The 26,789-nt window shown below is 46.8% G+C and overlaps 1 protein-coding gene across 6 annotated transcripts in view; it reads left to right on the top strand.

Moving 5' to 3' along the window:
- The window catches only part of LOC147120072 (MAGUK p55 subfamily member 4-like), a 391,734-nt gene that overhangs the window by 773 nt on the left and 364,172 nt on the right, over nucleotides 1-26,789 (top strand). The window lies entirely within an intron of this gene.

The raw sequence follows: 26,789 nt of genomic DNA, 5'->3' as shown, positions 1-26,789 counted from the left end.
GGAAGGCAGGATCTCAACAGTAAATGTAGAGTGTGTGCGGAGGCAGGATCTCAATGGTAAATGTAGAGAGTGTGGGGAGGCAGGATCTCACTAGTAAATGTAGAGAGTGTGGGGAGGCAGGATCTCAATAGTAAATGTAAACAGTGTGGGGAGGCAGGATCTCAATGGTAAATGTAGAGAGTGTGGGGAGGCAGGATCTCAATAGTAAATGTAGACAGTGTGGGGAGGCAGGATCTCAATAGTAAATGTAGACAGTGTGGGGAGGTAGGATCTCAATGGTAAATGTAGAGAGTGTGGGGAGGTAGGATCTCAATAGTAAATGTAGAGAGTGTGGGGAGGGAGGATCTCAATAGTAAATGTAGACAGTGTGGGGAGGTAGGATGTCAATGGTAAATGTAGAGAGTGTGGGGAGGCAGGATTTCAATGGTAAATGTACAGAGTGTGGGGAGGTAGGAACTCAATAGTAAATGTAGACAGTGTGGGGAGGCAGGATCTCAATAGTAAATGCAGAGAGTGTGGGGAGGCAGGATCTCAAAAGTAAATGTAGAGAGTGTGGGGAGGCAGGATCTCAATGGTAAATGTAGACAGTGTGGGGAGCCAGGATCTCAATAGTAAATGTAGAGAGTGTGGGGAGGCAGGATCTCAATGGCAAATGTAGAGAGTGTGGGGAGACAGGATCTCAATAGTTAATGTAGTGAGTGTGGGGAGGCAGGATCTCAATGGTAAATGTAGAGAGTGTGGGGAGGTAGGATCTCAATGGTAAATGTAGAGAGTGTGGGGAGACAGGATCTCAATAGTTAATGTTGACAGTGTGGGGAGGCAGGATCTCAATGGTAAATGTAGAGAGTGTGGGGAGGCAGGATCTCAATAGTAAATGTAGACAGTGTGGGGAGGCAGGATCTCAATGGTAAATGTAGAGAGTGTGGGGAGGCAGGATATCAATGGTAAATGGACAGAGTGTGGGGAGGTAGGATCTCAATAGTAAATGTAGACAGTGTGGTGAAGCAGGATCTGAATAGTATACGTACAGAGTGTGGGGAGGCAGGATCTCAATGGTAAATGTAGAGAGTGTGCGGAGGTAGGATCTCAGTAGTAAATGTAGAGAGTGTGGGGAGGCAGGATCTCAATGGTAAATGTAGAGAGTGTGGGGAGGGAGGATCTCAATAGTAAATGTAGAGAGTGTGGGGAGGCAGGATCTCAATGGTAAATGTAGACAGTGTGGGGAGGTAGGATCTCAATGGTAAATGTAGACAGTGTGGGGAAGCAGGATCTCAATAGTAAATGCAGAAAGTGTTGGGAGGCAGGATCTCAACAGTTAATGTCGAGAGTGTGGGGAGGCAGGATCTCAATTGTAAATGTAGAGAATGTGGGGAGGCAGGATCTCAATGGTAAATGTAGAGAGTGTGGGGAGGTTGGATCTCAATAGTAAATGTAGAGAGTGTGGGGAGGTAGGATCTCAATGGTAAATGTAGAGAGTGTGGGGAGGCAGGATCTCAATAATAAACGTAGACAGTGTGGGGAGGCAGGATCTCAATAGTAAATGCAGAGAGTGTGGGGAGGCAGGATCTCAACAGTTAATGTCGAGAGTGTGGGGAGACAGGGTCTCAATAGTAAATGTAGAGGGTGTGGGGAGGCAGGATCTCAATGGTAAATGTAGAGAGTGTGGGGAGGCAGGATCTCAATGGTAAATGTAGAGAGTGTGGGGAGGCAGGATCTCAATAGTAAATTTAGAGAGTGTGGGGAGGCAGGATCTCAATAGTAAATGTAAACAGTGTGGGGAGGCAGGATCTCAATAGTAAATGTAGAGAGTGTGGGGAGGCAGGATCTCAATAGTAAATGTAGAGTGTGTGGGGAGGCAGGATCTCAATAGTAAATGCAGAGAGTGTGGGGAGGCAGGATCTCAATAGTAAATGTAGTGAGTGTGGGGAGGCAGGATCTCAATAGTAAATGTAGACAGTGTGGGGAGGCAGGATCTCAAAGGTATATGTAGAGAGTGTGGGGAGGCAGGATCTCAATAGTAAATGTAGAGAGTGTGGGGAGGCAGGATCTCAATAGTAAATGTAAACCGTGTGGGGAGGAAGGATCTCAATCGTAAATGTAGACACTGTGGGGAGGCAGGATCTCAGTGATAGATGTAGAGAGTGTGGGGAGGCAGGATCTCAATAGTAAATGTAAACAGTGTGGGGAGGCAGGATCTCAATGGTATATGTAGAGAGTGTCGGGAGGCAGGATCTCAATAGTAAATGTAGAGAGTGTGGGGAGGCAGGATCTCAATGGTAAATGTAGACAATGTGAGGAGGGAGGATCTCAATTGTAAATGTAGAGAATGTGGGGAGGCAGGATCTCAATGGTAAATGTAGAGAGTGTGGGGAGGTAGGATCTCAATAGTAAATGTAGAGAGTGTGGGGAGGCAGGGTCTCAATAGTAAATGTAGAGAGTGTGGGGAGGCAGGATCTCAATGGTAAATGTAGGGTGTGGGGAGGCAGGATCGCAATTGTAAATGTAGAGTGTGTGGCTAGGCAGGATCTCAATAGTAAATGTATACATTGTGGGGAGGCAGGATCTCAATGGTAAATGCAGAGAGTGTGGGGAGGCAGGATCTCAATAGTAAATGTGGAGAATGCGGGCAGGCAGGATCTCAATGGTAAATGTAGAGACTGTGGGGAGGCAGGATCTCAATAGTAAATGTAGAGAGTGTGGGGAGGCAGAATCACAATAGTAAATGTAGACAGTGTGGGGAGACAGGATCTCAATGGTAAACGTAGACAGTGTGGGGAGGCAGGATCTCAATAGTAAATGCAGACAGTGTGGGGAGGCAGGATCTCAATAGTAAATGTAGACAGTGTGGGGAGGCAGGATCTCAATAGTAAATGTAGACAGTGTGGGGAGGCAGGATCTCAATAGTAAATGTAGACAGTGTGGGGAGGCAGGATCTCAATAGTAAATGTAGACAGTGTGGGGAGGCAGGATCTCAATAGTAAATGTAGAGAGTGTGAGGAGGCAGGATCTCAATAGTAAATGTAGAGTGTGTGCGGAGGCAGGATCTCAATGGTAAATGTAGACAGTGTGAGGAGGCAGGATCTCAATAGTAAATGTAGAGTGTGTGCGGAGGCAGGATCTCAATGGTTAATGTAGACAGTGTGAGGAGGCAGGATCTCAATAGTAAATGTAGACAGTGTGGGGAGGCAGGATCTCAATAGTAAATGTAGAGAGTGTGAGGAGGCAGGATCTCAATAGTAAATGTAGAGTGTGTGCGGAGGCAGGATCTCAATGGTAAATGTAGAGAGTGTGGGGAGGCAGGATCTCAATAGTAAATGTAGACAGTGTGGGGAGGCAGGATCTCAATAGTAAATGTAGACAGTGTGGGGAGGTAGGATCTCAATAGTAAATGTAGAGAGTGTGAGGACGCAGGATCTCAATAATAAATGTAGAGAGTGTGGGGAGGCAGGATCTCAATAGTAAATGTAGAGAGTGTGAGGACGCAGTATCTCAATAATAAATGTAGAGAGTGTGGGGAGGCAGGATCTCAATAGTAAATGTAGACAGTGTGGGAAGGCAGGATCTCAACAGTAAATGTAGAGTGTGTGCGGAGGCAGGATCTCAATGGTAAATGTAGAGAGTGTGGGGAGGCAGGATCTCACTAGTAAATGTAGAGAGTGTGGGGAGGCAGGATCTCAATAGTAAATGTAAACAGTGTGGGGAGGCAGGATCTCAATGGTAAATGTAGAGAGTGTGGGGAGGCAGGATCTCAATAGTAAATGTAGACAGTGTGGGGAGTCAGGATCTCAATGGTAAATGTAGAGAGTGTGGGGAGGCAGGATCTCAATAGTAAATGTAGACAGTGTGGGGAGGCAGGATCTCAATAGTAAATGTAGACAGTGTGGGGAGACAGGATCTCAATGGTAAACGTAGACAGTGTGGGGAGGCAGGATCTCAATAGTAAATGTAGACAGTGTGGGGAGGCAGGATCTCAATAATAAATGTAGTCAGCGTGGGGAGGCAGGATCTCAATAGTAAATGCAGAGAGTGTGGGGAGGCAGGATCTCAACAGTTAATGTCGAGAGTGTGGGGAGGCAGGATGTCAATAGTAAATGTAGACAGTGTGGGGAGGCAGGATCTCAATGGTAAATGTAGAGAGTGTGGGGAGGCAGGATCTCATTAGTAAATGTAGCCAGTGTGGGGAGGCAGGATCTCAATGGTATTTGTAGAAAGTGTGGGGAAGGGAGGCAGGATCTCAATAGTAAATGTGGAGAGTGTGGGGAGGCAGGATCTAAATAGTAAATGTAGAGAGTGTGGGGATGCAGGACCTCAATGGTAAATGTAGAGAGTGTGGGGAGGCAGGATCTCAATAGTAAATGTAGAGAGTGTGGGGAGGCAGGATCTCAATAGTAAATGTAGAGTGTGTGGGGAGGCAGGATCTCAATAGTAAATGTAGAGAGTGTGGGGAGGCAGGATCTCAATCGTAAATGTAGAGAGTGTGGGGAGGCAGGATCTCAATAGTAAATGTAGAGAGTGTGGGGAGGCAGGATCTCAATAGTAAATGTAAACAGTGTGGGGAGGCAAGATCTCAATCGTAAATATAGACAGTGTGGGGAGGCAGGATCTCAGTGATAAATGTAGAGAGTGTGGGGAGGCAGGATCTCAATAGTAAATGTAAACCGTGTGGAGAGGCAGGATCTCAATCGTAAATGTAGACACTGTGGGGAGGTAGGATCTCAGTGATAAATGTAGAGAGTGCGGGGAGGCAGGATCTCAATAGTAAATGTAGACAGTGTAGGGAGGCAGGATCTCAATGGTATATGTAGAGAGTGTGGGGAGGCAGGATCTCAATAGTAAATGTAAATAGTGTGGGGAGGCAGAATCTCAATGGTATATGTCGAGAGTGTGGGGAGGCAGGATCTCAATAGTAAATGTAGACAGTGTGGGGAGGCAGGATCTCAATGGTAAATGTAGACAATGTGAGGAGGGAGGATCTCAATTGTAAATGTAGAGAATGTTGGGAAGCAGGATCTCAATAGTAAATATAGAGAGTGTGGGGAGGCAGAATCTGAATAGTTAATGTCGAGAGTGTGGTGTGGCAGGATCTCAATAGTAAATGTAGAGAGTGTGGGGAGGCAGGATCTCAATAGTAAATGTAAACAGTGTGGGGAGGCAGGATGTCAATAGTAAATGTAAACAGTGTGGGGAGGCAGGATCTCAATAGTATATGTAGAGAGTGTGGGGAGGAAGGATCACAATAGTAAATGTAGACAGTGTGGGGAAGCAGGATCTCAATAGTTAATGTAGACAGTGTGGGGAGGCAGGATCTCAATGGTAAATGTAGACAGTGTGAGGAGGGAGGATCACAATTGTAAATGTGGAGAATGTGGGGAGGCAGGATCTCAATGGTAACTGTAGAGAGTGTGGGGAGGTAGGATCTCAATAGTAAATGTAGAGAGTGTGGGGAGGCAGGATCTCAATAGTAAATGTAAACAGTGTGGGGAGGCAGGATCTCAATAGTAAATGCAGAGAGTGTGGGGAGGCAGGATCTCAATGGTAAATGTAGGGTGTGGGGAGGCAGGATCTCAGCAGTAAATGTAGAGTGTGTGGGGAGGCAGGATCTCAATAGTAAATGTAGAGATTGTGGGGAGGCAAGATCTCAATAGTAAATGTAGAGACTGTGGGGAGGCAGGATCTCAATCGTAAATATAGAGAGTGTGGGGGGGCAGAATCTCAATAGTAAATGTAGACAGTGTGGGGAGACAGGATCTCAATGCCAAATGTGGACAGTGTGGGGAGGCAGGATCTCAATAGTAAATATAGAGAGTGTGGGGAGGCAGGATCTCAATAATAAATGAAGAGATTGTGGGGAGGCAGGATCTAAATAGTAAATGGAGAGAGTGTGGGGAGGCAGGATCTCAATGGTTAATGTAGAGAGTGTGGTGAGGCAGGATCTCAATAGTAAATGTAGAGAGTGTGGGGAGGCAGGATCTCAAGAGTAAATGTAGAGTGTGTGGGGAGGCAGGATCTCAATAGTAAATGTAGAGAGTGTGGGGAGGCAGAATCTCAATAGTTAATGTAGACAGTGTGGGGAAGCAGGATCTCAATAGTAAATGTAGACAGTGTGGGGAGGCAGGCTCTCAATGGTAAATGCAGACAGTGTGAGGAGGGAGGATCACAATTGTAAATGTAGAGAATGTGGGGAGGCAGGATCTCAATGGTAACTGTAGAGAGTGTGGGGAGGTAGGATCTCAATCGTAAATGTAGAGAGTGTGGGGAGGCAGGATCTCAATAGTAAATGTAAACAGTGTGGGGAGGCAGGATCTCAATAGTAAATGCAGAGAGTGTGGGGAGGCAGGATCTCAACAGTTAATGTCGAGATTGTCGGGTGGCAGGATCTCAATAGTAAATGTAGAGAGTGTGGGGAGGCAGGATCTCAATGGTAAATGTAGGGTGTGGGGAGGCAGGATCTCAGCAGTAAATGTAGAGTGTGTGGGGAGGCAGGATCTCAATAGTAAATGTAGACATTGTGGGGAGGCAGGATCTCAATGGTAAATGCAGAGAGTGTGGGGAGGCAGGATCTCAGTAGTAAATGTAGAGAATGTGGGCAGGTAGGATCTCAATAGTAAATGTAGAGATTGTGGGGAGGCAAGATCTCAATAGTAAATGTAGAGACTGTGGGGAGGCAGGATCTCAATAGTAAATATAGAGAGTGTGGGGGGGCAGAATCTCAATAGTAAATGTAGACAGTGTGGGGAGACAGGATCTCAATGCCAAATGTGGACAGTGTGGGGAGGCAGGATCTCAATAGTAAATATAGAGAGTGTGGGGAGGCAGGATCTCAATAATAAATGAAGAGATTGTGGGGAGGCAGGATCTAAATAGTAAATGGAGAGAGTGTGGGGAGGCAGGATCTCAATGGTTAATGTAGAGAGTGTGGTGAGGCAGGATCTCAATAGTAAATGTAGAGAGTGTGGGGAGGCAGGATCTCAAGAGTAAATGTAGAGTGTGTGGGGAGGCAGGATCTCAATAGTAAATGTAGAGAGTGTGGGGAGGCAGAATCTCAATAGTTAATGTAGACAGTGTGGGGAAGCAGGATCTCAATAGTAAATGTAGACAGTGTGGGGAGGCAGGCTCTCAATGGTAAATGCAGACAGTGTGAGGAGGGAGGATCACAATTGTAAATGTAGAGAATGTGGGGAGGCAGGATCTCAATGGTAACTGTAGAGAGTGTGGGGAGGTAGGATCTCAATCGTAAATGTAGAGAGTGTGGGGAGGCAGGATCTCAATAGTAAATGTAAACAGTGTGGGGAGGCAGGATCTCAATAGTAAATGCAGAGAGTGTGGGGAGGCAGGATCTCAACAGTTAATGTCGAGATTGTCGGGTGGCAGGATCTCAATAGTAAATGTAGAGAGTGTGGGGAGGCAGGATCTCAATGGTAAATGTAGGGTGTGGGGAGGCAGGATCTCAGCAGTAAATGTAGAGTGTGTGGGGAGGCAGGATCTCAATAGTAAATGTAGACATTGTGGGGAGGCAGGATCTCAATGGTAAATGCAGAGAGTGTGGGGAGGCAGGATCTCAGTAGTAAATGCAGAGAATGTGGGCAGGTAGGATCTCAATAGTAAATGTAGAGATTGTGGGGAGGCAAGATCTCAATAGTAAATGTAGAGACTGTGGGGAGGCAGGATCTCAATAGTAAATATAGAGAGTGTGGGGGGGCAGAATCTCAATAGTAAATGTAGACAGTGTGGGGAGACAGGATCTCAATGCTAAATGTAGACAGTGTGGGGAGGCAGGATCTCAATAGTAAATGTAGACAGTGTGGGGAGGCAGGATCTCAATAATAAATGTAGAGATTGTGGGGAGGCAGGATCTAAGTAGTAAATGTAGAGAGTGTGGGGAGGCAGGATCTCAATGGTTAATGTAGAGTGTGGGGAGGCAGGATCTCAATAGTAAATGTAGAGAGTGTGGGGAGGCAGGATCTCAATAGTAAATGTAGAGTGTGTGGGGAGGCAGGATCTCAATAGTAAATGTAGAGAGTGTGGGGAGGCAGGATCTCAATAGTAAATGTAGACAGTGTGGGGAGGCAGGATCTCAAAGGTATATGTAGAGAGTGTGGGGAGGCAGGATCTCAATAGTAAATGTAGAGAGTGTGGGGAGGCAGGATCTCAATAGCAAATGTGAACAGTGTGGGGAGGCAGGATCTCAATCGTAAATATAGACAGTGTGCGGAGGCAGGATCTCAGTGATAAATGTAGAGAGTGTGGGGAGGCAGGATCTCAAAGGTATATGTAGAGTGTGTGGGGAGGCAGGATCTCAATATAAATGTAGAGAGTGTGGGGAGGCAGGATCTCAATAGTAAATGTAGAGAGTGTGGGGAGGCAGGATCTCAATAGTAAATGTAGACAGTGTGGGGAGGCAGGATCTCAATGGTAAATGTAGAGAGTGTGGGAAGGCAGGATCTCAATAGTAAATGTAGCCAGTGTGGGGAGGCAGGATCTCAATGGTGTTTGTAGAAAGTGTGGGGAGGCAGGATCTCAATAGTAAATGTAGAGAGTGTGGGGAGGCAGGATCTCAATAGTAAATGTAGAGTGTGTGGGGAGGCAGGATCTCAATAGTAAATGTAGAGAGTGTGGGGAGGCAGGATCTCAATAGTAAATGTAGAGAGTGTGGGGAGGCAGGATCTCAATAGTAAATGTAGAGAGTGTGGGGAGGCAGGATCTCAATAGTAAATGTAGAGTGTGTGGGTAGGCAGGATCTCAATAGTAAATGTAGAGAGTGTGGGGAGGCAGGATCTCAATAGTAAATGCAGACAGTGTGGGGAGGCAGGATCTCAAAGGTATATGTAGAGAGTGTGGGGAGGAAGGATCTCAATCGTAAATGTAAACAGTGTGGGGAGGCAGGACCTCAATCGTAAATATAGACAGTGTGGGGAGGCAGGATCTCAGTGATAAATGTAGAGAGTGTGGGGAGGCAGGATCTCAATAGTAAATGTAGACAGTGTGGGGAGGCAGGATCTCAATGGTATATGTAGAGAGTGTGGGGAGGCAGGATCTCAATAGTAAATGTAAACAGTGTGGGGAGGCAGGATGTCAATAGTAAATGTAAACAGTGTGGGGAGGCAGGATCTCAATAGTATATGTAGAGAGTGTGGGGAGGAAGGATCACAATAGTAAATGTAGACAGTGTGGGGAAGCAGGATCTCAATAGTTAATGTAGACAGTGTGGGGAGGCAGGATCTCAATGGTAAATGTAGACAGTGTGAGGAGGGAGGATCACAATTGTAAATGTGGAGAATGTGGGGAGGCAGGATCTCAATGGTAACTGTAGAGAGTGTGGGGAGGTAGGATCTCAATAGTAAATGTAGAGAGTGTGGGGAGGCAGGATCTCAATAGTAAATGTAAACAGTGTGGGGAGGCAGGATCTCAATAGTAAATGCAGAGAGTGTGGGGAGGCAGGATCTCAATGGTAAATGTAGGGTGTGGGGAGGCAGGATCTCAGCAGTAAATGTAGAGTGTGTGGGGAGGCAGGGTCTCAATAGTAAATGTAGAGATTGTGGGGCGGCAAGATCTCAATAGTAAATGTAGAGACTGTGGGGAGGCAGGATCTCAATCGTAAATATAGAGAGTGTGGGGGGGGCAGAATCTCAATAGTAAATGTAGACAGTGTGGGGAGACAGGATCTCAATGCCAAATGTGGACAGTGTGGGGAGGCAGGATCTCAATAGTAAATATAGAGAGTGTGGGGAGGCAGGATCTCAATAATAAATGAAGAGATTGTGGGGAGGCAGGATCTAAATAGTAAATGGAGAGAGTGTGGGGAGGCAGGATCTCAATGGTTAATGTAGAGAGTGTGGGGAGGCAGGATCTCAATAGTAAATGTAGAGAGTGTGGGGAGGCAGGATCTCAAGAGTAAATGTAGAGTGTGTGGGGAGGCAGGATCTCAATAGTAAATGTAGAGAGTGTGGGGAGGCAGGATCTCAATAGTAAACGTAGAGAGTGTGGGGAGGCAGGATCTCAATAGTAAATGTAGACAGTGTGGGGAGGCAGGATCTCAAAGGTATATGTAGAGAGTGTGGGGAGGCAGGATCTCAATAGTAAATGTAGACAGTGTGGGGAGGCAGGATCTCAATAGTAAATGTAGAGAGTGTGGGGAGGCAGCATCTCAATAGTAAATGTAGAGAGTGTGGGGAGGCAGGATCTCAATGGCAAATGTAGAGAGTGTGGGGAGGCAGGATCTCAATAGTAAATGTCGAGAGTGTGGGGAGGCAGGATCTCAATAGTAAATGTAGAGAGTGTGGGGAGGCAGAATCTCAATATTAAATGTAGAGAGTGTGTGGAGGCAGGATCTCAATAGAAAATGTAGACAGAGTGGGGAGGCAGGATCTCAAAGGTATATGTAGAGAGTGTGGGGAGGCAGGATCTCAATAGTAAATGTAGAGAGTGTGGGGAGGCAGGATCTCAATAGTAAATGTAAGCAGTGTGGGGAGGCAGGATCTCAATCGTAAATGTTGACAGTGTGGGGAGGCAGGATCTCTATGGTAAATGTAGAGAGTGTGGGGAGGCAGGATCTCAATAGTAAATGTAGAAAGTGTGGGGAGGCAGGATCTCAATAGTAAATGTACAAAGTGTGGGGAGGCAGGATCTCAATGGCAAATGTAGAAAGTGTGGGGAGGCAGGATCTCAATAGTAAATTTAGACAGTGTGGGGAGGCAGTGTCTCAATAGTAAATGTAGAGAGTGTGGGGAGGCAGGATCCAAATAGTAAATGTAGAGAGTGTGGGGAGGCAGGATCTCAAAAGTAAATGTGGAGAGTGTGGGGAGGCAGGATCTCAATAGTAAATGTAGAGAGTATGGGGAGGCAGGATGTCAATGGTAAATGTAGGGAGTGTGGGGAGGAAGGATCTCAATAGTAAATGTAGAGAGTGTGGGGAGGCAGGATCTCAATAGTAAATGTAGAGTGTGTGCGGAGCCAGGATCTCAATAGTAAATGTCGAGAGTGTGGGGAGGCAGGATCTCAATAGTAAATGTAGAGAGTGTGGGGAGGCAGGATCTCAATAGTAAATGTAAACAGTGTGGGGAGGCAGGATCTCAATCGTAAATGTAGACAATGTGGGGAGGCAGGATCTCAGTGATAAATGTCGAGAGTGTGGGGAGGCAGGAACTCCATAGTAAATGTAGGCAGTGTGGGGAGGCAGGATCTCAATTGTAAATGCAGAGAGTGTGGGGAGGCAGGATCTCAATGGTAAATATAGAGAGTGTGGGGAGGCAGGATCTCAATGGTAAATGTAGACAGTGTGGGGAGGCAGGATCTCAATAGTAAATGTAGAGAGTGTGGGGAGGCAGGATCTCAATGGCAAATGTAGAGAGTGTGGGGAGACAGGATCTCAATTGTTAATGTAGTGAGTGTGGGGAAGCAGAATCTGAATAGTATACGTACAGAGTGTGGGGAGGCAGGATCTCAATGGTAAAAGTAGAGAGTGTGGGCAGGTAGGATCTCAGTAGTAAATGTAGAGAGTCTGGGGAGGCAGGATCTCAATGGTGAATGTAGACAGTGTGGGGAGGTAGGATCTCAATGGTAAATGTAGAGAGTGTGGGGAGGTAGGATTTCAATAGTAAATGTAGACAGTGTGGGGAGGTAGGATCTCAATGGTAAATGTAGACAGTGTGGGGAAGCAGGATCTCAATAGTAAATGCAGAGAGTGTGGGGTGGCAGGATCTCAGTGGTCAATGTAGAGAGTGTGGGGAGGCAGGATCTCAATTGTAAATTTAGAGAATGTGGGGAGGCAGGATCTCAATGGTAAATGTAGAGAGTGTGGGGAGGTAGGATCTCAATAGTAAATGTAGAGAGTGTGGGGAGGCAGGATCTCAATCGTAAATGTAGAGGGTGTGGGGAGGCAGGATCTCAACAGTTAATGTCGAGAGTGTGGGGAGGCAGGATCTCAATAGTAAATGTAGAGGGTGTGGGGAGGCAGGATCTCAATGGTAAATGTAGAGAGTGTGGGGAGGCAGGATCTCAATGGTAAATGTAGAGAGTGTGGGGAGGCTGGATCGCAATAGTAAATGTAAACAGTGTGGGGAGGCAGGAACTCAATCATAAATGTAGACAGTGTGGGGAGGCAGGATCTCAATGGTAAATGTAGAGAGTGTGGGGAGGCAGGATCTCGATAGTAAATGTAGCCAGTGTGGGGAGGCAGGATGTCAATGGTATTTGTAGAAAGTGGGGGGAGGCAGGATCTCAATAGTAAATGTAGACAGTCTGGGAGGCAGGATCTCAATAGTAAATTTAAAGTGTGTGGGGAGGCAGGATCTCAATGGTAAATGTAGAGAGTGTGGGGAGGCAGGATCTCAAAAGTAAATGTAGAGAGTGTGGGGAGGCAGGATCTCAATAGTAAATGTAGAGTGTGTGGGGAGGCAGGATCTCAATAGTAAATGTAGAGAGTGTGGGGAGGCAGGAGCTCAATAGTAAATGTAGAGAGTGTGGGGAGGCAGGATCTCAATAGTATATGTAGACAGTGTGGGGAGGCAGAATCTCAAAGGTATATGTAGAGAGTGTGGGGAGGCAGGATCTCAATAGTAAATGTAGAGAGTGTGGGGAGGCAGGATCTCAATAGTAAATGTAAACAGTGTGGGGAGGCAGGATCTCAATCGTAAATGTAGACAATGTGGGGAGGCAGGACCTCAGTGATAAATGTAGAGAGTGTGGGGAGGCAGGTTCTCAATTGTAAATGTAGGCAGTATGAGGAAGCAGGATCTCAATCGTAAATGTAGAGAGTGTGGGGAGGCAGGATCTCAATGGTAAATGTAGAGAATGTGGGCAGGCAGGATCACAATAGTAAATGTCGAGATTGTGGGGAGGCAAGATCTCAATAGTAAATGTAGAGACTGTGGGGAGGCAGGATCTCAATAGTAAATATAGAGATTGTGGGGAGGCAGAATCACAATAGTAAATGTAGACAGTGTGGGGAGACAGTATCTCAATGGTAAATGTAGACAGTGTGGGGAGGCAGGATCTCAATAGTAAATGTCGAGAGTGTGGGGAGGCAGGATCTCGATAGTAAATGTAGAGGGTGTGGGGAGGCAGGATCTCAATGGTAAATGTAGAAAGTGTGGGGAGGCAGGATCTCAATAGTAAATGTAGACAGTGTGGGGAGTCAGGATCTCAATAGTAAATGTAGAGAGTGTGGGGAGGCAGGATCTAAATAGTAAATGTAGAGAATGTGGGGAGGCAGGATCTCAATGGTAAATGTAGAGAGTGTGGGGAGGCAGGATCTCAAGAGTAAATGTAGAGAGTGTGGGGAGACAGGATCTCAATAATAAATGTAGAGTGTGTGGGGAGGCAGGATCTCAATAGTAAATGTAGAGAGTGTGGGGAGGCAGGATCGCAATAGTAAATGTAGACAGTGTGGGGAGGCAGGATCTCAAAGGTATATGTAGAGAGTGTGGGGAGGCAGGATCTCAATCGTAAATGTAGAGAGTGTGGGGAGGCAGGATCACAATAGTAAATGTAAACAGTGTGGGGAGGCAGGATCTCAATCGTAAATATAGACAGTGTGGGGAGGCAGGATCTCAGTGATAAATGTAGAGAGTGTGGGGAGGCAGGATCTCAATAGTATATGTAGAGAGTGTGGGGAGGCAGGATCACAATAGTAAATGTAGACAGTGTGGGGAAGCAGGATCTCAATAGTAAATGTAGACAGTGTGGGGAGACAGGATCTCAATGGTAAATGTAGACAGTGTGGGGAGGCAGCATCTCAATAGTAAATGTCGAGAGTGTGGGGAGGCAGGATCTCGATAGTAAATGTAGAGGGTGTGGGGAGGCAGGACCTCAATGGTAAATGTGGAGAGTGTGGGGAGGCAGGAGCTCAGTAGTAAATGTAAACAGTGTGGGGAGGCAGGATCTCAATCGTAAATGTAGACAGTGTGGGGAGGCTGGATCTCAATGGTAAATATAGAGAGTGTGGGGAGGCAGGATCTCAATAGTAAATGTAGCCTGCGTGGGGAGGCAGGATCTCAATGGTACTAGTAGAAAGTGTGGAGAGGCAGGATCTAAATAGTAAATGTAGAGAGTGTGGGGAGGCAGGATCTCAATGGTAAATGTAGAGAGTGTGGGGAGGCAGGATCTCAATGGTAAATGTAGAGAGTGTGGGGAGGCAGGATCTCAATGGTAAATGTAGAGAGTGTGGGGAGGCAGGATCTCAATAGTAAATGTAGAGTGTGTGGGGAGGCAGGATCTCAATAGTAAATGTAGAGAGTGTGGGAAGGCAGGATCTCAAAAGTAAATGTAGACAGTGGGGAGGCAGGATCTCACAGGTATATGTAGAGAGTGTGGGGAGGCAGGATCTCAATAGTAAATGTAGAGAGTGTGGGGAGGCAGAATCACAATAGTAAATGTAAACAGTGTGGGGAAGCAGGATCTCAATAGTAAATGTAGACAGTGTGGGGAGGCAGGATCTCAATGGTAAATGTAGACAGTGTGGGGAGGCAGGATCTCAGTGATAAATGTAGAGAGTGTGGGGAGGCAGGATCTCAATAGTATATGTAGAGAATGTGGGTAGGCAGGATCACAATAGTAAATGTAGACAGTGTGGGGAAGCAGGATCTCAATAGTAAATGTAGACAGTGTGGGGAGGCAGGATCTCAATGGTAAATGTAGACAGTGTGAGGAGGGAGGATCTCAATTGTAAATGTAGAGAATGTGGGGAGGCAGGATCTCAATGGTAAATGTAGTCAGTGTGGGGAGGCAGGATCTCAATAGTAAATGTAGACAGTGTGGGGAGGCAGGATCTCAATAGTAAATGTAGCCAGTGTGGGGAGGCAGGATCTCAATAGTAAATGTCGAGAGTGTGGGGAGGCAGGATCTCAATAGTAAATGTAGACAGTGTGGGGAGGCAGGATCTCAATAGTAAATGTAGCCAGTGTGGGGAGGCAGGATCTCAATAGTAAATGTCGAGAGTGTGGGGAGGCAGGATCTCAATAGTAAATGTAGAGAGTGTGGGGAGGCAGGATCACAATAGTAAATGTAGAGAGTGTGGGGAGGCAGGATCTCAATTGCAAATGTAGAGAGTGTGGGGAGGCAGGATCTCAATAGTAAATGTAGAGAGTGTGGGGAGGCAGGATCTCAATGGTAAATGTAGAGAGTGTGGGGAGGCAGGATCTCAATAGTAAATGTAGAGAGTGTGGGGAGGCAGGATCTCAATAGTAAATGTAGAGAGTGTGGGGAGGCAGGACCTTGTAGTGTATGTACTTTGCAGAGGAACTATATTCTGCAGCCCCTGTATACTGCAGTACCAGTAGTGACCACCCCTGTATCTAAGCCTGTGTAGTAACTTTGCATCGTTAGTTCCCGTTTGTCTCCACTCAGTAACGACCTGTTATAACCAACTCCTGCAGTCCGTGTCTCAATTACACACCGACATAATACTGGCGATGAGCAGATCCGAACTTACCTGCAGTCTACACCACCTCATGGGGATCCATCCCTGAAGCGAAGTTGTCAGAGATAGAGGCCAGAAGGAAGAATGAAAAAAAAAAAAACAGAAGAAATGGGTGTCGACCGTGGGCTACCGCCTCTGTTTCATAGGAGTTGAAGATTTGCTGTAGAGGCTGTCGAGAGCGGGGCTTGGTTATCCTGTCGATGGTGTTACAGCTAATCGGGCTGGTGGCAGGTAGTACACTGATCCTTCCTGGGCTGCGGTCGGCTAGAGCTCGATCGGGTGGCTTTTCAACAGGGCCAAGCAGCGTTGTCAGGAAGAGGAGAGAGAGGGTGGAGCACACAGGGCGTGGCCGGTACTACGAAGCCGGGCAGCGTACAGACCCGAGAAGAGGGAGGAAAGTGTCCCATAGGGTTGCTCCGACGACGGGGAAGGTAAAATAAATTAGAAGCGCAGAAAGCCGCGAGGAGCTGCAGTTTGCCACGGGAACCGCGGAGAGCGGCGTTAGCAGCAGCGCGGGGGGGGGGAAGTGCGTGAAGACCATAGGGCGTCGCCATCAAGGCATAAAATGCCAGCAATAGCGCTAGCAGCGGCGGAGAAGACAGAAAGCGCGGGAGGCGCCATTTTGTTAAATCGGGGAAGAAGGCAAAGTGCGGGAGTCGCCATCTTAGATTTCCAAAATGCCGAAGACTGGCAATATCACTGCCTTCGATAATGCAATAGAAGACTGGACCACGTATGTGGAGAGAGTCGAAGTATATTGCAAGGCAAACGAAGTAGCCGATGAGAAAAAGGCATCGGTACTACTAAACTTAATGGGCGCAAGAACGTACGGCCTATTGCGGAACCTGATTACTCCGGCCAAACCGATGGCGAAGAGTTTTAACGAAATTGTTGATATCCTACAGGAACACCTAAATCCTACAGCACTGCTGATAGCAGAAAGATTTAAATTCCACAGGAGAAATCAGCATAAAGATGAGAGCAATGCTGATTACCTTACGGAACTACGCAAGCTATCAAAGCACTGCCAGTTCGGAGCAGGACTGACAGATACTCTACGGGACAAATTTGTCTGTGGACTCCTGAGTGAAGGAACCCAGAAGAGGTTGCTCTCAGAGAAAGAGCTGACGCTAGATAAGGCTTTCAGCGTGGCAGTATCGTATGAAGCAGCAGCAAGGGGAGCTGCGGAAATACAGCAAAAGCCACAGGAATACGGCACCCACGAAATGACACAGGGATTTGAAAAATGTTATCGCTGCAGCAGAACTACCCATGACCAGAAGGACTGCTGGTCCAAGGACAAAATATGCAGGCAATGCGGAAAGATGGGACATATTGCACGAGTTTGCAGGTCTGGGAAGAAGACTAACGGCAACAAAAAGGCTACTAAGGAACAGTACAGGAAAGTACAAAAGATGACGGACAGTAGTTCCGAAGACCAGATGAGCGATAGTGAATCCGGGAACAAGAGACTAAGCTGTCTCAAACTTCACAACGTAATCGCAAAAGAGGATCACCGAACCATTTGGGTCACCCTCACGATAGCAGGGTCCCAAGTCAAAATGGAATTGGATACAGGATCAGCCCTGACCGTCATGAATCGACGAGACTACGAGCGGCTATTCTCACATATACCCTTGAAAGAGACATCCATTGTCTTGAAGACATATACGGGGCAAAAAGTATTCCCCAGAGGGAAAATAAGGGTGCCTGTTGAATACAACGGCAAGGAAATACAGAAATTGTATCTGTACATACGGCAAGATGTTGCACCACCATTATTGGGACATGAATGGATCAGAAAGATAAGTTTAGACTGGCACTCCATTCAGGCACTGACGGTGGCTGGTAAAAAGGATGACGACGGCACACCTGGACGATTGTCAAAAATCTTAGCTAACACCAAAGAGGTATTTCAACAAGAACTGGGAACTCTTAAAGGCGTAACCGCCTCGATAAAAATAGAAGAGAATGCAATTCCCAAGTTTTTCAAAGCAAGACCGGTACCATATGCAATTCGCCCAGCCGTCGAGGCAGAGCTGGAGAATCTGGAGAATGCAGGCATGTTATCGAAGGTAGACTGGAGCGAGTGGGCGACACCCATCGTTCCTGTCATGAAGAAAACGTTAAACAATAAGTCTGAGGAGCCAAGGAAGGTTCGCATCTGTGGGCACTTCAAGGTGACGGTGAACCCAGTCCTTCACACAGTACAATATCCTCTCCCGAGGATAGAAGATATTTTCGCCTCTCTATCTGGAGGGGAGCGTTTTACAAAAATTGACCTAGCACAAGCATATTTGCAGATGGAGGTTGAAGAATCCTCTAGGAAGTATCTCACGATAAACACTCACAAAGGTCTTTACCAGTATAATCGACTGGTATTCGGAGTAGCATCAGCTCCGGCGATATGGCAAAGAGCGATGGAACAAGTCCTGCAAGGGATTCCGGGGACTCAGTGTTACTTGGACGACATCCTAGTGACAGGTGGAGATGACAGTGAACACCTTGCCAACCTAGAGCAGGTGCTCACTAGACTAAGAGAACATGGGCTACGAGCCAATCGCCCCAAGTGCGAGTTTTTTAAGAAACAGTTATCGTATTGTGGCCACGTGATTGATGAAGAAGGGTTACATAAGTCCCCTGAGAAAATTGAAGCGGTAGTTAAGGCTCCAGCGCCTGAAAATGTGTCGCAACTGAGGTCATTCCTCGGATTGGTGAATTACTACCATAAGTTTTGCCGAATTTGTCCATAATTCTGCACCACTGAATGCCCTACTACAAACTGGAGTAGCATGGAAATGGAGCGATGAATGTAAGCGGGCCTTTCAGAAGAGTAAAGACCTAATCACTTCAAGAGAAGTATTGGCTCACTACAACCCATCACTACCGATAAGACTGGCGTGTGATGTGTCTCTCTATGGCATTGGAGCGGTACTGTCACATAAATTCCTTGATGGTTCAGAGAGGCCGATAGCTTTTGCGTCATGCTCGTTAACTTCAGCCGAGCGTAACTATGCCCAGATTGACAGAGAGGCCCTCAGCCTGGTGTGGGGGGTGAAGAGGTTCAATCACTACCTGCACGGTCAGAAATTTACTCTACTAAGTGATCATCAACCTCTTGTCTCCATTTTCAACCCTCAGAAGGGCGTCCTGATAATGACAGCACAACGGCTACAGAGGTGGTCCCTTTCCCTAGGGGCACACCAATATGACATCGAGTACAAAGGAACTAAACAGCATGGGAATGCTGATGGATTGTCACGCCTACCGTTGCCGACGGTGGAAGAAGCACCGGCCGTGGATCCAGTGGAGATATTCCACTCGACCATAGTCGAATGTCTACCTGTGACGAATGCAAACATAGAAAAGGAAACACGGAATGACCCGACACTCTCCTGGGTCTATGATCTAATGGTGAAGGGATGGCCAGCACATGGCGAACCACTGTTGCCAGCATTCTCGCCGAGAAGAGAACAGCTGTCAGTGTGCAGAGGAACCTTGATGTGTGGATCCAGAGTAGTAATTCCACCCAAATTGAAGGATAGAGTGCTCAATGAGCTTCATGAGGGTCATCTGGGAGGGGTAAAAATGAAAAACTTAGGCAGAGCGTTTGTGTGGTGGCCGGGAATCGATAGAGAAATCGAAGAGATGACCAAGAGCTGTACAGGATGCCAGAAGGTCCAAAACGCCCCACCACAAGCCCCTCTACATCCATGGGGGTGGCCCTCATCTCCATGGCAAAGGGTGCACATTGATTTTGCTGGTCCATTTATGGACTCGATGTTTTTAATTGCGGTGGATGCGCATTCAAAGTGGCCAGAGTTAATAAAAATGTCCTCAACCACCACAGAAAAAACTATCACAGTCTTATGAACCATATTTGGCAAAAATGGGCTGCCTGAACAGATTTGCTCCGACAATGGACCACAGTTTGTGTCTGAAGAGTTCCGGAGGTTCTTAAAGAACAATGGTGTTAAGCATTACACATCCGCCCCATATCATCCAGCCACCAATGGATTGGCTGAGAGGTTCGTTCAAACATTCAAGAAGGCTATCAAGGCAATGTGTAATGAAGACATACCCCTACAACACAAAATTCTTGTTTGCCTACCGGAATGCGACACATGCGGTTACCAACCAAACTCCAGCCATGATGTTCTTCAATCAAAGACTACGATGCCGCTTGGATTTGGTTAAGCCAAACATCAGAAGAGATGTGGAGAACAGGCAGTTTCAGAATATGAATGAAAGGCCGACCAGGAGTTTTAAGATATGTCAACCAGTTTTGGCCCGGGACTACCGCACAGAGAAATGGCAGCCAGGAACGATCTGCACACGGCAAGGACCCCTAATGTATACCGTGGATCTTGGAGAGAGCATTGTAAGACGCCATGCTGACCAGATTCTAGAGTCACTGGAAAACGTCAATTCCACACCACGATCCGATGCACCTGGTGATGAAACCGAAGTACCAATTGCATCTACCTCAGAATCGGTGATATTGGAAGCAGACGAACCAAACAACGATGTTGATCCCGAATCAACTTTGCCAGAAGAACCTGATACCCCAAAGAGGCGTTATCCAGACAGAATCAGGAAGCCTCCTCAAAGACTGAACTTATAATTGCTTAACTTCAGCTAATGTATCTAGCAACTGTAATTGTAAATATGTTATTTAATTATTAATCGAATGTTATGTACTGTTTAGCGAAAAGGGGAGGAATTGTAGTGTATGTACTTTGCAGAAGGAACTATATTCTGCAGCCCCTGTATACTGCAGTACCAGTAGTGACCACCCCTGTATATAAGCCTGTGTAGTAACTTTGCATCGTTAGTTCCCGTTTGTCTCCACTCAGTGAAGACCTGTTATAACCAACTCCGGCAGTACGTGTCTCAATTACACACGGACATAATAGATCTCAATAGTAAATGTAGACAGTGTGGGGAGGCAGGATCTCAATGGTAAATACAGAGAGTGTGGGGAGGCAGGACCTCAATAGTAAATGCAGAGAGTGTGGGGAGGCAGGATCTCAATAGTAAATGTAGACAGTGTGGCGAGGCAGGATCTCTATGGTAAATGTAGAGAGTGTGGGGAGGCAGGATCTCAATGGTAAATGTAGAGAGTGTGGGGAGGCAGGATCTCAATGGTAAATGTAGAGAGTGTGGGGAGGCAGGATCACAATAGTAAATGCAGAGAGTGTGGGGAGGCAGGATCTCAATAGTAAATGTAGACAGTGTGGGGAGGCAGGATCTCAATAGTAAATGTAGACAGTGTGGCGAGGCAGGATCTCTATGGTAAATGTAGAGAGTGTGGGGAGGCAGGATCTCAATGGTAAATGTAGAGAGTGTGAGGAGGCAGGATCTCAATGGTAAATGTAGACAGTGTGAGGAGGCAGGATCTCAATTGTAAATGTACAGAATGTGGGGAGGCAGGAACTCAATAGTAAATGTAGACAGTGTGGGGAGGCAGGATCTCAATGGTAAATGTAGACAGTGTGAGGAGGCAGGATCTCAATTGTAAATGTACAGAATGTGGGGAGGCAGGACCTCAATAGTAAATGTAGAGATTGTGGGGAGGCAGGATCTCAATAGTAAATGTAGACAGTGTGGGGAGGCAGGACCTCTATAGTAAATGTAGCGAGTGTGGGGAGGCAGGATCTCAATAGTAAATGTAGAGAGTGTGGGGAGGCAGGATCTCAATAGTAAATGCAGAGAGTGTGGGGAGGCAGGATCTCAACAGTTAATGTCGAGAGTGTGGGGAGGCAGGATCTCAATAGTAAATGTAGAGAGTGTGGGGAGGCAGGATCTCAATCGTAAATGTAGAGAGTGTGGGGAGGCAGGATCTCAATAGTAAATGTAGAGAGTGTGGGGAAGCAGGATCTCAATGGTAAATGTAGACAGTGTGGGGAGGCAGGATCTCAATGGTAAATGTAGACAGTGTGGGGAGGCAGGATCTCAATGGTAAATGTAGACAGTGTGAGGAGGCAGGATCTGAATTGTAAATGTACAGATTGTGGGGAGGCAGGATCTCAATAGTAAATGTAGACAGTGTGGGGAGGTAGGATCTCAATGGTAAATGTAGAGATTGTGGGGAGGCAGGATCTCAATAGTAAATGTAGCGAGTGTGGGGAGGCAGGATCTCAATAGTAAATGTAGAGTGTTGGGAGGCAGGATCTCAATAGTAAATGCAGAGAGTGTGGGGAGGCAGGACCTCAACAGTTAATGTCGAGAGTGTGGGGAGGCAGGATCTCAATAGTAAATGTAGAGAGTGTGGGGAGGCAGGATCTCAATCGTAAATGTAGAGAGTGTGGGGAGGCAGGATCTCAATAGTAAATGTAGAGAGTGTGGGGAGGCAGGATCTCAATGGTAAATGTAGAGCGTGTGGGGAGGCAGGATCTCAATAGTAAATGTAGAGAGTGTGGGAAGGCAGGATCTCAATGGTAAATGTAGAGAGTGTGGGGAGGCAGGATCTCAATGGTAAATGTAGAGAGTGTGGGGAGGCAGGATCTCAATGGTAAATGTAGACAGTGTGGGGAGGCAGGATCTCAATGGTAAATATAGAGAGTGTGGGGAGGCAGGATCTCAATAGTAAATGAAGAGATTGTGGGGAGGCAGGATCTCTATGGTAAATGTAGAGAGTGTGGAGAGGCAGGATCTCAGTAGTAAATGTAGACAGTGTGGGGAGGCAGGACCTCAATAGTAAATGTAGACAGTGTGGGGAGGCAGGATCTCAATAGTAAATGTAGACAGTGTGGGGAGGCAGGATCTCTATGGTAAATGTAGAGAGTGTGGGGAGGCAGGATCTCAATGGTAAATGTAGACAGTGTGGGGAGGCAGGATCTCAATGGTAAATGTAGACAGTGTGAGGAGGCAGGATCTCAATTGTAAATGTACAGAATGTGGGGAGGCAGGATCTCAATAGTAAATGTAGACAGTGTGGGGAGGTAGGATCTCAATGGCAAATGTAGAGATTGTGGGGAGGCAGGATCTCAATAGTAAATGTAGACAGTGTGGGGAGGCAGGACCTCAATAGTAAATGTAGCGAGTGTGGGGAGGCAGGATCTCAATAGTAAATGTAGAGTGTGGGGAGGCAGGATCTCAATAGTAAATGTAGAGAGTGTGGGGAGGCAGGATCTCAATGGTAAATGTAGAGAGTGTGGGGAGGCAGGATCTCAATAGTAAATGTAGAGAGTGTGGGGAGGCAGGATCTCAATGGTAAATGTAGAGAGTGTGGGGAGGCAGGATCTCAATGGTAAATGTAGACAGTGTGGGGAGGCAGGATCTCAACAGTAAATGTAGTGAGTGTGGGGAGATAGGAACTCAATCGTTAATGTAGTGAGTGTGGGGAGGCAGGATCTCAATGGTAAATGTAGAGAGTGTGGGGAGGCAGGATCTCAATAGTAAATATAGAGAGTGTGGGGAGGCAGGATCTCAATTGTAAATGTAGACAGTTTGGGGAGGCAGGATCTCAATTGTAAATGTGGAGAGTGTGGGGAGGCAGGATCTCAATGGTAAATGTATACAGTGTGGGGAGGCAGGATCTCAATCGTAAATGTAGAGAGTGTGGGGAGGCAGGATCTCAATTGTAAATGTAGACAGTGTGGGGAGGCAGGATCTCAATAGTAAATGTAGAGAGTGTGGGGAGGCAGGATCTCAATAGTAAATGCAGAGAGTGTGGGGAGGCAGGATCTCAATAGTAAATGTAGAGAGTGTGGGGAGGCAGGATCTCAACAGTTAATGTCGAGAGTGTGGGGAGGCAGGAACTCAATAGTAAATGTAGACAGTGTGGGGAGGCAGGATCTCAATACTAAATGTAGAGAGTGTGGGGAGGCAGGATCTCAATAGTAAATGCAGAGAGTGTGGGGAGGCAGGATCTCAATAGTAAATGTAGAGAGTGTGGGGAGGCAGGATCTCAACAGTTAATGTCGAGAGTGTGGGGAGGCAGGAACTCAATAGTAAATGTAGACAGTGTGGGGAGGCAGGATCTCAATAGTAAATGTAGAGAGTGTGGGGAGGCAGGATCTCAATACTAAATGTAGCGAGTGTGGGGAGGCAGGATCTCAATGGTAAATGTAGAGGGTGTGGGGAGTCAGGATCTCAGTGATAAATGTAGAGAGTGTGGGGAGGAAGCATCTCAATGGTAAATGTAGACAGTGTGGGGAGGCAGGATCTCAATAGTAAATGTCGAGTGTGTGGGGAGACAGGATCTCAATAGTTAATGCAGTGACTGTGGGGAGGCAGGATCTCAATGGTAAATGTCGAGAGTGTGGGGAGGCAGGATCTCAATAGTAAATGTGGAGAGTGTGGGGAGGCAGGATCTCAATAGTTAGTATTGTGAGTGTGGGGAGGCAGGATCTCAATAGTAAATGTAGAGAGTGTGGGGAGGCAGGATCTCACTGGTAAATGTAGACAGTGTGGGGAGGCAGGATCACAATAGTAAATGTAGAGAGTGTGGGGAGGCAGGATCTCAATAGTAAATGTAGACATTGTGGGGAGGCAGGATCTCAATAGTAAATGTAGACAGTGTGGGGAGGCAGGATCTCAATAGTAAATGTAGAGAGTGTGGGGAGGCAGGATCACAATAGTAAATGTAGAGAGTGTGGGGAGGCAGGATCTCAATATTAAATGTAGAGAGTGTGGGGAGGCAGGATCACAATGGTAAATGTAGGCAGTGTGGGGAGGCAGGATCTCAATAGTAAATGTAGAGAGTGTGGGGAGGCAGGATCTCAATATTAAACGTAGAGAGTGTGGGGAGGCAGGATCTCAATAGCAAATGTAGACAGTGTGGGGAGGCAGGATCTCAATAGTTAATGTAGAGAGTGTGGGGAGGCAGGATCTCAATGGTAAATGTTGACAGTGTGGGGAGGCAGGATCTCAATGGTAAATGTAGACAGTGTGAGGAGGCAGGATCTCAATTGCAAATGTAGAGAATGTGGGGAGGCAGGATCTCAATGGTAAACGTAGAGTGTGGGGAGGTAGGATCTCAACAGTAAACGGAGACAGTGAGGGGATGTAGGATCTCAATGGTAAATGTAGCGAGTGTGGGGAGGCAGGATCTCAATAGTAAATGTAGAGAGTGTGGGGAGGCAGGATCTCAATAGTAAATGCAGAGAGTGTGGGGAGGCAGGACCTCAACAGTTAATGTCGAGAGTGTGGGGAGGCAGGATCTCAATAGAAAATGCAGAGAATGTGGGGAGGCAGGATCTCAATCGTAAATGCAGAGAGTGTGGGGAGGCAGGATCTCAATAGTAAATGTAGAGAGTGTGGGGAGGCAGGATCTCAATGGTAAATGTAGAGAGTGTGGGGAGGCAGGATCTCAATAGTAAATGTAGAGAGTGTGGTGAGGCAGGATCTCAATGGTAAATGTAGAGAGTGTGGGGAGGCAGGATCTCAATGGTAAATGTAGAGAGTGTGGGGAGGCAGGATCTCAATGGTAAATGTAGACAGTGTGGGGAGGCAGGATCTCAATGGTAAATATAGAGAGTGTGGGGAGGCAGGATCTCAATAGTAAATGAAGAGATTGTGGGGAGGCAGGATCTCTATGGTAAATGTAGAGAGTGTGGGTAGGCAGGATCTCAATAGTAAATGTAGACAGTGTGGGGAGGCAGGATCTCAATGGTAAATGTAGACAGTGTGAGGAGGTAGGATCTCAATGGTAAATGTAGAGATTGTGGGGAGGCAGGATCTCAATGGTAAATGCAGAGATTGTGGGGAGGCAGGATCTCAATAGTAAATGTAGAGAGTGTTGGGAGGCAGGAGCTCTATGGTAAATGTAGAGAGTGTGGGGAGGCAGGATCTCAATGGTAAATGTAGACAGTGTGGGGAGGCAGGATCTCAATGGTAAATGTAGACCGTGTGAGGAGGCAGGATCCCAATTGTAAATGTACAGAATGTGGGGAGGCAGGATCTCAATAGTAAATGTAGACAGTGTGGGGAGGTAGGATCTCAATGGTAAATGTAGAGATTGTGGGGAGGCAGGATCTCAATAGTTAATGCAGACAGTGTGGGGAGTCAGGACCTCAATAGTAAAGGTAGCGAGTGTGGGGAGGCAGGATCTCAACAGTAAATGCAGAGAGTGTGGGGAGGCAGGATCTCAATAGTAAATGTGGACAGTGTGGGGAGGCAGGATCTCAAAAGTAAATGTAGAGAGTGTGGGGAGGCAGGATCTCAATCGTAAATGTAGAGAGTGTGGGGAGGCAGGATCTCAATAGTAAATGTGGACAGTGTGGGGAGGCAGGATCTCAATAGTTAATGTAGAGAGTGTGGGGAGGCAGGATCTCAATGGTAAATGTTGACAGTGTGGGGAGGCAGGATCTCAATGGTAAATGTCGAGAGTGTGGGGAGGCAGGATCTCAGTAGTAAATGTAGAGAATGTGGGGAGGCAGGATCTCAATAGTAAATGTAGAGAGTGTGGGGAGGCAGGATCTCAATTGTAAATGTAGACAGTGTGGGGAGGCAGGATCTCAATAGTAAATGTAGAGAGTGTGGGGAGGCAGGATCTCAATAGTAAATGCAGAGAGTGTGGGGAGGCAGGATCTCAATAGTAAATGTAGAGAGTGTGGGGAGGCAGGATCTCAACAGTTAATGTCGAGAGTGTGGGGAGGCAGGAACTCAATAGTAAATGTAGACAGTGTGGGGAGGCAGGATCTCAATACTAAATGTAGAGAGTGTGGGGAGGCAGGATCTCAATAGTAAATGCAGAGAGTGTGGGGAGGCAGGATCTCAATAGTAAATGTAGAGAGTGTGGGGAGGCAGGATCTCAACAGTTAATGTCGAGAGTGTGGGGAGGCAGGAACTCAATAGTAAATGTAGACAGTGTGGGGAGGCAGGATCTCAATACTAAATGTAGCGAGTGTGGGGAGGCAGGATCTCAATGGTAAATGTAGAGGGTGTGGGGAGGCAGGATCTCAGTGATAAATGTAGAGAGTGTGGGGAGGAAGCATCTCAATGGTAAATGTAGACAGTGTGGGGAGGCAGGATCTCAATAGTAAATGTCGAGAGTGTGGGGAGACAGGATCTCAATAGTTAATGCAGTGACTGTGGGGAGGCAGGATCTCAATGGTAAATGTCGAGAGTGTGGGGAGGCAGGATCTCAATAGTAAATGTGGAGAGTGTGGGGAGGCAGGATCTCAATAGTTAGTATTGTGAGTGTGGGGAGGCAGGATCTCAATAGTAAATGTAGAGAGTGTGGGGAGGCAGGATCTCACTGGTAAATGTAGACAGTGTGGGGAGGCAGGATCACAATAGTAAATGTAGAGAGTGTGGGGAGGCAGGATCTCAATAGTAAATGTAGACATTGTGGGGAGGCAGGATCTCAATAGTAAATGTAGACAGTGTGGGGAGGCAGGATCTCAATAGTAAATGTAGAGAGTGT

The sequence above is a fragment of the Somniosus microcephalus genome, chromosome 4 (genome assembly GCF_052327205.1).
Source record: "Somniosus microcephalus isolate GS21.2 chromosome 4, FLI_Smic_1.0, whole genome shotgun sequence".
In the NCBI taxonomy this organism is placed as follows: domain Eukaryota; kingdom Metazoa; phylum Chordata; class Chondrichthyes; order Squaliformes; family Somniosidae; genus Somniosus; species Somniosus microcephalus.
Note: the sequence above shows the minus strand (reverse complement) of the source record. Positions and strands in the feature narration are given on the sequence as shown.